The sequence below is a fragment of the Macaca mulatta genome, chromosome 14 (assembly GCF_049350105.2).
Source record: "Macaca mulatta isolate MMU2019108-1 chromosome 14, T2T-MMU8v2.0, whole genome shotgun sequence".
In the NCBI taxonomy this organism is placed as follows: Eukaryota; Metazoa; Chordata; class Mammalia; order Primates; family Cercopithecidae; genus Macaca; species Macaca mulatta.
Window position 1 is genome coordinate 56,414,203 of NC_133419.1, and position 11,678 is coordinate 56,425,880.

The 11,678-nt window shown below is 39.6% G+C and overlaps 1 long non-coding RNA gene across 1 annotated transcript; it reads left to right on the forward strand.

Annotated features, from left to right (window-relative positions):
• Positions 1-5,366, forward strand: LOC144334318 (uncharacterized). Its single transcript, XR_013404042.1, has 3 exons — positions 1-164; positions 623-755; positions 4,754-5,366. It is a non-coding gene; the product is annotated as an uncharacterized LOC144334318 (long non-coding RNA).
• The last annotated feature ends 6,312 nt before the right edge of the window (positions 5,367-11,678 follow it).

Here is an 11,678-nt window from a genome sequence, read left to right on the forward strand (position 1 = left end):
TGTTCCACTTGGAGGAGATAACTCTCAAAAGGTTTCTTGATGAAATTTCCAACATAAAAGACAAGATCTTATTGCTGGAAGAAGCGGATTTCGTGATGGAGGCCTCACACTCTGCATATGAAAACAAAGAACCTGAGGATTTGGTAGTGTCCTCTTGGTGGCAGGTGAGTATCCCGAAGGCACAGAGTGGAGCCTGGAGGGGGCAGAAGTGAGGCCATCCCTCTCTCTTGGTGAGAGGCAGGGTCTGAGAAGAGTGTCCAGTGAAAATCTCCCAGAAGCAGGGTCAGCCAGGACACATCGGAACAGAGATGTTCCTGTAGATTTTAAGTTGTGTACAGTACTATGTAGGGCTGTAGCCCCTCAGCAGTGCCTCATGTAAGATACTCCTTGGGGGAAATCAAAGAAAAGGGGCAGTGTTCCATATTTGGGTTAACTAGGGGCAGAGAGAAGGGGACAGCTGCAGAAAGTAGGATGCCAGGGAAATCGAGAGCAGCAGGAAGAGGAAACTGGAGTGAACATGACAGCTAAGCACCAGGAAATTTGCAGTGACGCTGGGGGAGGGCCATGGACTTTGCACAAGACATAGGATGAAGATTTCAGCCATTTTTATTTCAATCTTAAGAGAAAGCATGATCCTGTTAATCTGGAAGATTTGAGGATACTGAGATGGCAGAAATATGGGCTACAAACAAACAAATGGAAGAAAATACCCCCTCTCCACCCATCAAGAAGAAAGAGTAACTCCAAACATTTTGGTGTGTATCCTTCACACTTTCTTCTACACACACATACACTTTTAATGTGCACATCATTTTGTAGTCTGCTTTTTCCATTTAACATATTGTGAACATCCCTTCATTTTTAGTAAATGCTTATCTTTGGCATCATTTCTGGGGAGGTGAAGATACCTTAATCGACCCACCTGATCACACAGTCAAAGCATCATGTTTTGCTTTTAGCTGTGTTGTTATGAAAGTTGGACGTGCTCATAAAGAGTCAGTTCTATAAAATTCGCTCCAAAAAAATAGCAATCCTGGGCCAGGTGCGGTGGCTCATGCCTATAATCCCAGCACTTTGGGAGGCTGAGGCACGTGAATCACCTGAGGTCAGGAGTTTGAGACCAGCCTGACCAACATAGAGAAACAGGCACTTGATGGGCCCTTTCAATTTGTTTGGAAATTCATGGGCTTTAGTTCTAAGAATTTTTCTTAAATTATCCCTTGGATGTTTTCCTTCCCCTTTTTTTCTCTGTTTCTCTTTCTGGAACATCTACTATTGAGATATTATATGTTCTGCATCTCTTCATTCACTCATTTTTTCCATCTGTGTTTTTTGTTTTTGCTTTGTTTTTGGAAGATTTCCTCAGTTTTATTATCTAGCACCTTCTAATAAGCATTTTAGATTTTAAAAATGAAACATAAGACATAAACAATGAAGTGCACAAATCCCAAGTGTACATGTAGGTAGGTGAATTATCAAAGGCTGAAAATACTTCCCAACCAGGCCAAGGAACAGAACAGCACTGGGACCCTACAACCCTCTCATGCCCCCGAGCTCCACTTCCCCATTTTCCTAAACCCCAAACCATCTCTGTCCCAACTTCCAGTGATTTTCAAACTTAAATGTATAACAGAATGACCTGGAAGATTTGTTAAAACATATTTCTGGGACACACTCTCAAAGTTTCTGTTTCAGTAGGTCTGGGGTAGAACCCGAGAATGTTCATTTCTTTCTTTTGTTTTTTTTTGAGAGGGACTCTCGCACTGTTGCCCGGGCTGGTGTGCAGTGGTGTGATCTTGGCTCACTGCAGCCTCTGCCTCCCAAGTTCAAGTGATTCTCCTGCCTCAGCTTCCCAAATAGCTAGGATTACAGGTGCCCGCCACCATGCCTGGCTAATTTTTTGTATTTTTAGTAGAGATGGAGTTTCACTGTTGGCCAGGCTGGTCTCGGACTCCTGACCTCGTGATCCGCCCGCCTCGGCCTCCCAAAGTCCTGGGATTACAGGCGTGAGCCACCGCACCCGGCCTGAGAATGTTCATTTCTAACAAGTTACCAGGTGATGCTGATGCTGCTGGCCCGGGACAACACTTTGAGAGCTAATGGCCTATTCTTGAACGTATTACAAATGGAATCACATGGTGTGTATTATTTTGCTCAACATTAACTTTGTAAAATTCATCCATTTATTAAAATGTAGCTGACATTCATTAATTTTATTTTGTAAAATTTTTGAGACAGGGTCTCACTCTGTTGTCCAGGCTGGAGTGCAGTGGCATGATCTTGACTCACCACAGCCTCTCAAGTAATCCTCCCGCCTCGGTTTCCCAAGTAGCTGGGACTATAGGCACGCACCACTATGCTTGGCTAACTTTTGTATTTGTAGAGATGGGGTTTCACCATGTTGCCCAGGCTAGTCTCAAATTCCTGAGCTCAGGCAATCCTCCTGCCTCAAGCCTCCCAAATTGCCGGGATTACAGGTGTATGCCACCACACACAGCTGAAGTTCATTAATTTTAGTTGCTGAATAATGTGAATATACCATGTATTATGAAGTTATTTTTTTCTGCTGTTGATGGATATTTGGGTTATTACCAGTCTTTGGTTATTATGAATAATGGTGCTAAGAACATTCTTTGAGAGTTTTTTGTGCAAGTGTGCATACATTTCTGCTGGGCATATATACATAGGAGAGGAACTGCTGGCAGGTAGCATGTGTCAAACTCTTTTCCAGAGTGATTGTATCAATTTTCACTCCCACCAGCATGATAGGAGTGTTCTTCTTGTGCTGCATCCTGGACAACACTTATCATCAATCTTCTTATTTTTAGCCATTGTGGTGGGAATCCAGTGGTATCTTGTTGTGGTTTTAATTTGCATTTCCATGATGACTAATGATGTCGAATGTTTTTTCATATGTGTATTGGCTACTTGGATATCCTTTCTGATGAAGTGCCCGTCCAAGTTTCTTGCCAATTTTTCTATTAGTTTTTCAGATCTTTTCTTCCGGGCTTATAATAGTTTTTTATATTTTCTGAATATTACTACTAGTTGGTAATACATATCATGGTATCTTTCACTCTGTGGTTTGCCTGTACTCTGTTAATGGTGAATTTTGATGAACAGAAGTTTTAAATTTTGACATAATCCAATCTTTTCTTCTATGGTTAGTGTTTTTTGAATCCTATTTAAGAAATCTTTCCTTACCATAGAAAATATCATAAAGATATTTTCCTATATTATCTTTAGGGGATTAATTGTTCTACCCTTCACATTTTAAGCCATAATCCACCTGGATTGATTTTTTTTAATGGTGTTTTGTTGTTTCATTTTTAAGTTTTTTTTTTTTTTATATGGATATCCAATGGCTAAAACATTGGAAGAAATAGACAGTAGGTAAAGAGAAGAAAAACTTAAAGAAAAAAGGACCCAATACTGTTTATTGAAAGAATTGTCCTTTCTCCACTACTCTGAAGCACTACCTTTTTCAAAAATGAAGGGTCCAGGCTGGAGGCAGTGACTCATGCCTGTAATCCCAGCATTTTGGGAGGTTGAGGCAGGCAGATTACCTGGGGTCAGGAGTTCAAGACCAGCCTGGCCAACATGGTGAAACCCTATTTCTACTAAAAATACAAAAACCAGCTGGGTGTGGTGTGCGTGCCTGTAATCCCAGCTACTCAGAAGACTGAGGCAGGAAAGTCGCTTGAACCCGGGAGATGGAGTTTGCAGTGAGCCGAGATCATGCTACTGTACTCCTGTACTCCAGCCTTGGCGACAGAGTGAGACTTTGTCTCAAAAAAAAAAAAAAAAAAAAGAAGGGTCTACATATGTAGGTCTCTTTCTGGACCCACAGAAAGGGGGTTGGTCTATTTGTTTACCTATGTGCCAATATCAAAGTTAACTGCTGTAGCTTTATAATAAGTCTTGATACTTCATAGTGTTTCCATCTTGTTCTTCTTTTTAAGAATGTCTTGACTATTTTTTATTCTTTGCATTTCCATATATTGTAGAATCAGCTTGTCAATTTCCATGAACAAAACTGCTAATATTTTTTATTAAGATTGCATTTAATCTCTAGATTAATGTGGGAAATGTTGGCATCTTCATAATATTGAGTCTTTGAATCTGGGCGTATGTTATGGTCATAATTTAGATCTTCTTTAATTCTCTAATGTCTTGTTTCCTGGGTAGAGGTCTTTCACATATTTTATTATATTTGTCCCAAAGGTACTCACTATTTTTTATGCTATTACAAACAGTACCTTTAAATTTTTACTTTCAGCTGGGTGCAGTGGCACATGCCTGTAGTTCCAGCACTTTGGAGGCCAAGGTGGAAGGATCACTTGAGCCCAGGAGTTCGAGACCAGCCTAGTTAACATAGCGAGAGCCTGTCTCTACAAATTTTTTTTTTTTTAAATTAGTTGAGTGTGGTGGCATGCCCCTGTAATCCCAGCTGCTCGGGAGGCTGAGGAAGGAGGGTCACTTGAGCCCAGGAGTTTGAGACTGCAGTAGGTGGTGATCATGCCACTGCACTCTAGCCTGGGTAACAAAGCAAGATCCTGTCCCTCAAAAAACAAAATTTTTTTAACTTCGTATTTGTTGCTGTTACTTTATAGAAATACATTTGATGCTTCTCGCATCCAGAAACCTCAAGTGTATCCATCAGGATAAGCTAGGTTATGCTACAGTAAAAAACAAAAACTTTCACTTCTTTAAACAGTATTTGCCTTTCACTTACACTATAAATCCACTACAGATCTGCATGGAAGCCCTGCCCTTTGAAGTCACTCATGGACCCAGACTGATACAGGATTTTTCTCAGCACATGCTTCAAGATTCTCAGGGGTAGAGAAAACAGAGAACATGGTTAACCATGAGCTGGCTCCTAAAGCTTCTTCCCAGAAGATACACATACCACTTAGCCAAAGTAAATCCTGTAAGGTATGTTTAAGTTCAACAAGGCAGGGAGGCACGTAGAATATTTGTGAACAACAATACAGTTAGCCATATTAATTGTAATGACTTTATCTGGACAATCTTAACTTGTTTTACTGTACTTTGCCTTACTGCCCTTTGCAGATATTACATTTTTTTTTTTTTTTTTTTTTTTTTTTGCAAAGTGAAGGTTTGTGGCAGTCTTGCATTGAGCAAGTCTGTTGCTGCCATTTTTCCAACAGCGTGTGTTCACTTCATGTCTCTGTGTCACATTTTGGTAATTCTTGTAGTATTTCACACTTTTTAATTATTGTTTCTGTTAGGGTGATCTGTAATTAGTTATCTTTGATGTTACTATTGTCATTGTTTTGGGGTACCACAAACCGTGCCCACGTAAGCTCGCAAATTTAATAAATGTTGTGTATATTCTCACTACTCCATTGACTGGCCCTTTTCCCATCTCTCCCCCTCTCCTCAGGCCTCCCTATTCCCTGAGACAAAACAATATTGAAATTATAATCCTACAATAGCCTCTATGTGTTCAAATGAAAGGAAGAGTTGCAAGTCTCTCACTTTAAATTCAAAGCTAGAAATGATTAAGCGTAGTGAGGAAGGCATGTCAAAAGCTGAGATAGGCTGAAGCTAGGCCTCTTGCCCCAAACAGTTAGCCAAGTTGGGAAAGCAAAGGAAAAGTTCTTGAAGGAAATTAAAAGTGCTACTTTAGTGAACATTTGAATGATAAGAAAGTGAAATAGCCTTATTGCTGATGTGGAGAAAGTTTTAGTGGTCTGGATAAAAGATCAGACCAGCCACAACATCCCCTTAAACCAAAGACTAATCCAGAGAAAGGCCCTAACTCTCTTCAGCTCTGTGAAGGCTGAGAGAGCTGAGGAAGCTGCAGAAGAAATGTCAGAAGCTACAAGAGATTGGTTCATGAGGTTTAAGGAAAGAAGCCATCTTCATAGTATAAAAGGGCAAGGGGAAGCAGCAAGTGCTGATGGAGAAGCTGCAGCAACTGATCCAGATCTAGCTAAGATCATTGATGAAGGTGGTTACTCTAAATAGCAGACTTTCAATGTAGATGAAACAGCCTTCTCTTGGAAGGAGATGCCATCTAGGACTTTCATGGCTAGAGAGGGGAAGTCAGTGCCTGGCTTCAATGCATTGAATGACAGGCCAACTCTCTTGTTAGGCACGAATGCAGCTGGTGATGTTAAGTTGAAGCCAGTGCTCATTTACTCAGCCTGTGCTCTATAAATGGAACAACAAAGCTGGGATGACAGCACATCTGTTTATAGCATGATTTTCTGAATATTTTAAGCCCACTGTTGAGACCTACTGCTCAAAAAAAAAAAAAAAAAAAAAAAAAAAAGAATCCTTTCAAAGTATTACTGTTGATTGACAATGCACCTAGTCACTCAAGCGCTCTCTGGTGGAGATGTATTGGGAGATTCATGTTGTTTTCGTGCTTGCTAACACAGCATTCATTCTGCAACCCATGGATCAAGGAGTAGGTGTGACTTCCATGTCTTATTTAAGAAATACATTTCATAAGGCTATAGCTGCCATACATAGTGATTCCTCTGATGGATCTGGGCACAATGACTATATTCTGTAAAGGATTCACCATTCTAGATGCTATTAAGAACATTTATGATTAATGGAAGGAGGTCAAAATATCAACATTAATGGGAGTTTGGGAGAAGTTGATTCCAGCTCTCATGCATGACTCTGACAGGTTCAAGACTTCAGTGGAGGGAGTAATTACTGATGTGGCAGAAACAGCAAAAGAACTAGGATTAAAAGTGAGCTTCAAATGTGACTGAATTGCTATAATCTTATGATTGAACTTGAAGTTGCTTCTTATGGATGAACAAAGAACGTGGTTTCTTGAAATGGAATCTACTCCTGGTGAAGATGCTGTGAACACTTGAAATGACAACAAAAGATTTAGAAAATTATGTAAATTTAGCTGATTAAGCAGTGGCAGTGTTTGAGAGGATTGGCTCCAATATTGAAAGAAGTTTTACTGTGGGTAAAAATCCCATCAAACAGCATTGCATGCTATAGAGAAATCTTTTGTGAAAGAAAGAGTCAATTATGTGGCAAACTTCATTGCTGTCTTATTTTCAGAAATTGTCACAGTTACCCTAGCCTTCAGCAACCAACCACCACCCTGAGCAGTCAGCAGCCATCAATATTGAGGCAAGACCCTCACCAGCAAAAGGATTACAACTCGCTGAAGACTCAGATGATTGTTAGCATTTTCAGCAATAAAGTATTTTAAATTAAAGAATATACATTTTTAGACATGATGCTATTGCACTACACTATAGTGTAGTGTAAATGTAACTTTTTTTTTTTTTTTTTTTGAGACAGGGTCTCATTCTGTCACCCAGGCTGGCATGCAGTGGCATGATCTCAGCTCACTGCAGCCTTGACCTATTGGGCTCCAGTAATCCTTCCACTTCAGTCACCCTCCTAAATAGCTGGGACCACAGGCATGTGCCACCATGCCCAGCTAATTTTTGTATTTTTTGTAGAGACGGTTTTGCCATGTTGCCCAAACTACACTTGAACTCCTGAGCTCAAGCAATCCACCTACCTCGGCCTCCCAAAGTGCCTGGATTACAGGTGGGAGCCACCATTCCTGCCCAGACATAACTTGTATATGCAATGCAATGGGAAACAAAAAATTTGTGTGACTCACTTTATTGTAATATTTGCTTTATTGTAGTGGTCTGGAATTGAACCCATAATATGTCCGAGGTGTGCGTGTACTTTTAAAAAGTTTCTAAATCCACATTGATATTGTTTGTGAATAATTCATTTTTATCCCTTTTCAACCCTTAGACTTAATTTCTTTTTCTTGTCTTACTGACTTAACCAGGATTCCTAGTACAATGTTGAAGTGATGATAGTAGGCATTCTACTGTGTTCCCTGTTGCAGAGGAGAAGCTTTTAAGTTTTCACCATTAAATGTGAGTTTGCTCTAGGTTTGGGGTAGATATACTTTATCAGATTAAGAGAATTCCCTTCTACTCTTAGATTGCTAAGCATTATTATCATAAATGGATGTTGACTATTTTTTTTTTTTTTTTGCAAAGGAGTCTTGCTCTGTTACCCAGGCTGGTGTAATCTCAGCTCACTGCAAGCTCTGCTTCCCGGGTTCACACCATTCTCCTGCCTCAGCCTCCCGAGTAGCTGGGACTACAGGTGGCTGCCACCATGCCCAGCTAATTTGTATTTTTAGTAGAGATGGGGTTTCACCATGTTGGTCAGGCTGGTCTCCATCTCCTGACCTCGTGATCTGCCCTCCTCGGCCTCCCAAAGTGCTGGGATTATAGGCCTGAGCTACCGCACCCAGCCAGATGTTGACTTTTATCAGAAGACTTTTGTGCCCCTATTGAGATAATTATGTACTTTTTTTCTCTTTTAATAAGCCAGTGTGATTAATTACTTGGGTTGTTTCCTTGGGTTTAATTTGCTGTTCTTTTTCTTATTAGTTTTAGCTTAGGTTGTGTCCTAAAACACATTTATACAATCCGTACAATTTCAATTCTTTGAATTCTTCAATTATTTTATTTTCCCCTCCTGTTAGCTTGGTAATTCTATTCCTTTACTCTTCTTTCAGTAGTGACCCATGAAATTATAATATACACTGGCTTATCAATGTCTAATCTAAATTATTACTCTTTCTCTTTCCAGACAATGTAAGGACCTTTAGAATAACTTCATTTCTTGTCTGGACTTATATGTTACTGTTGTTATATATTTTAATTCTCTATATATACATATATTTATGTATATATTATATACAACAATAAATACATGTAATAAAAATATATTGAATATTAAATGTATATATTTAAACCCATTAGATGTTGTTACATTATTGTTATTATTTAAAAAATACAATAGTTACCTAGCCTTCCCCCTTTTCTGATGTTCTTCATTAATGCCTGTGTCTAGAATGCCTGTGTTCTTCTGCTTGAAGAACAACCTTTAGTATTTTCCACTAACAGCGGTTTGCTGGAGTTAAATCATCTCATGCTTTTAGAAGGACATGTTAGCTGAGTATGAAATTCTGGGTTAGTACTTATTTTCAATATCTAGACAATGGAAGATATTCCATTGTCTCTGGCTTCTCCAGTTTCCACTGAGAAGTTACTGGGCAGCCTCACTGTTGTTGTTCCAGTCAAGGTAATCTCTCTATTCGTTACTGTTTTTGAGATTGTTTCTTTGTCATTTAAAAAAAATAATTTACCAAGATTTGCCTGAATGTGGTATTTATTGCACTTGGGTTTCACAGTGTGTCCTGAATCTGGGGTTTTGTCTTTTGTCAGTTTTAGAAATTTTTCATCCACTATCTCTTTAGATACTACTTTTTCATATTTTCTCTCCCTGTCCTTCCAGAATTCCATTTACACATATGTTAGACCTTAGCGCTGTATTCTGTATGTCTTTTATGTTCATATCTGTATTTTCAATCCCTTTGCCTCTCCATGAATCTGGTTATTCGTTGTGGATATTGTCTTCCAATCTGTTTTCCAATTCACTTTAGCTGCTGCTAAACCCATTAATCAATTTCTCTCTATATAACTCTAATATAGAATTCAGGTAAGGTTTGACCAGGGCCCAGTTCTATTTCTCTGAGATTCCAGGCTCTTCCCTCTTATGTGTATGAGCTTTGTCCTCAGGTTGGCTTCATCCATGGTAGCAAGACAGAAGCAAGGACTACTTGTTTTCTTGATTACATCAAGCAGACATGAGAGGGCTTTTGTGTCAACAATTCAAGTAAGATTCTTGAATTCTTGCTTCTCATCATGATTCTTCTGGTTTTGTTAACATGCCTGCCCTTAGACCAATGTCTGTGACCAGAAAGATGAAATGTGCTCATTTAATTAGGTTCCACCCCTGGAACTGGAATTGGGGTCAGTTTTCTGAAGACACGTGTTGCTTAGAGAAGAAGTAGATACCTAAATGAAATTAATAAATTAAAGCAAGGCATTGTAAGAAAGAGAGAAGGAGTGATGTATACTTACAAGGCAGCCAAATGACTACTACATCTTCCAATGAGCATAATGAGCATAAACTCATGACTACTCTTGGAGCCTATGCAGACAAACAGGTGTTGGCTGAGGTTGCCCCAATTTCCAAGAGAATGACTTTCTGTGATAACTTTGTTTCTCATATGCCTTTTTGCACTGAGAACCTGACAAGCTAAAAAATGGCATTTCTAAGCTCCCTTGCAGCTAGGGTTCTGGACATGACTTTCTACTAGTGAAATGTATTTGTGTGAGATTTGAAAAGTATAGGTGAGGCAGAGGCTGTTTCCCAATTGGTTTTAGCTTTGTTTGTTTTTGATTAAAAAAGATTGTGGTGATGCATCTATTAACCAGATTGTAGGTACAGAGAAGCAATGGCTATGATGCCAGCTTCCTTGTCTTGATTCTTGAGAATTCAAGCAATGTGTTCAAGGTTACATAGATAACAAGTGACAGAGTTCAAGCTCAGGTTTCTGAACTACTCAGTGAGTTCTTGAAGTTTGTCCCGTGGTTGCTGAGAGGTAGTGGCTTCCCAGCTCAGTCAGTTCTGTTGTCTCCTAAAAATCCTTCCTGAAGGTGAGTCTAGAGCTCACCCCTCCAGCTCTTCCAATCATTTCGTAAGCTCTTAGTTCTCTCTATTGTAGACCTTTCTGCTTACAATATCTACAGCCATTTCCATTTCCTGCACTGAAACCTTTTCACTAGCATAATAAGGAAAACATCCTTCTGGGATCTGGACAGAGCTAGTTTATCTCCAAAAATTCCAGGTGTCCTAATTACAATCATGGAATGGGTATGGATTAATAACCAGGTTTCTTCCAACAAGCAGGGACAAGTACCTGTTCTTTGACATGGCCACAGAATAGCCTGAATGGAGAAACTCAGGAACCGTGGTCCAGGTTGGGCTTGACTTCCATGGGTCTTGCCTCCACTGGGTGGGTGGGGGGTGGGAATCCTTTTTACTGTGTGTCTACTCTGTGCCACAGCCTGCACTCAGTGCTTCACAAACATCATTCATCCACAGCTCACTACAGCCCTAGAAAGCCAGTATGATTATCCTTAGTTTACATGTGGGAAAACTGAGACTCAGAGAGGTTAAAGCAACCTGCCCAAGATTCCATAGATAATAAATGACAGAATCAGAGTTAACATCAGGCCTGTCTGCATGCTCAGCTTACACTTGTTTACATTTTAAAATCTCTTTTCTTTTCTTTTTTTTTTTTTTTTTTCCTGTATTGCTCTGTCACCCAGTCTGGAGTGCAGTGATATGATCATAGCTCACTGTTGTCTTAAACTCCTGGGCTCAAGCAATCCTCCTGCCTCAGCCTCCTGAGTAGCTAGGACTACAGGCACATACCACTGTGCCTAGCTTTATTTATTTATTTATTTATTTAGTTAGTTAGTTAGTTAGTTAGTTAGTTATTTAGTTAGTTGAGACAGGGTCTCATTATGTTGCCCAGGCTAGTCTCAAACCCCTGGGCTAAAGCAATCCTCCTGCCTTGGCTTCCAAAATCTTTGAGATTATAGGCACAAGCCACCACACCTGGCCTCTTTTATTAATTATAAAAGTAATGCATGTTAATTGTAGAAACTTTGGCTTCACCCCTTTGGAGTCATGGTAGCAAGATAAAAACAGGTGCTATTTTTTCTACAAATATATTTATATAAAGTCCCTGCTGCTTTTGTCACATATGATGC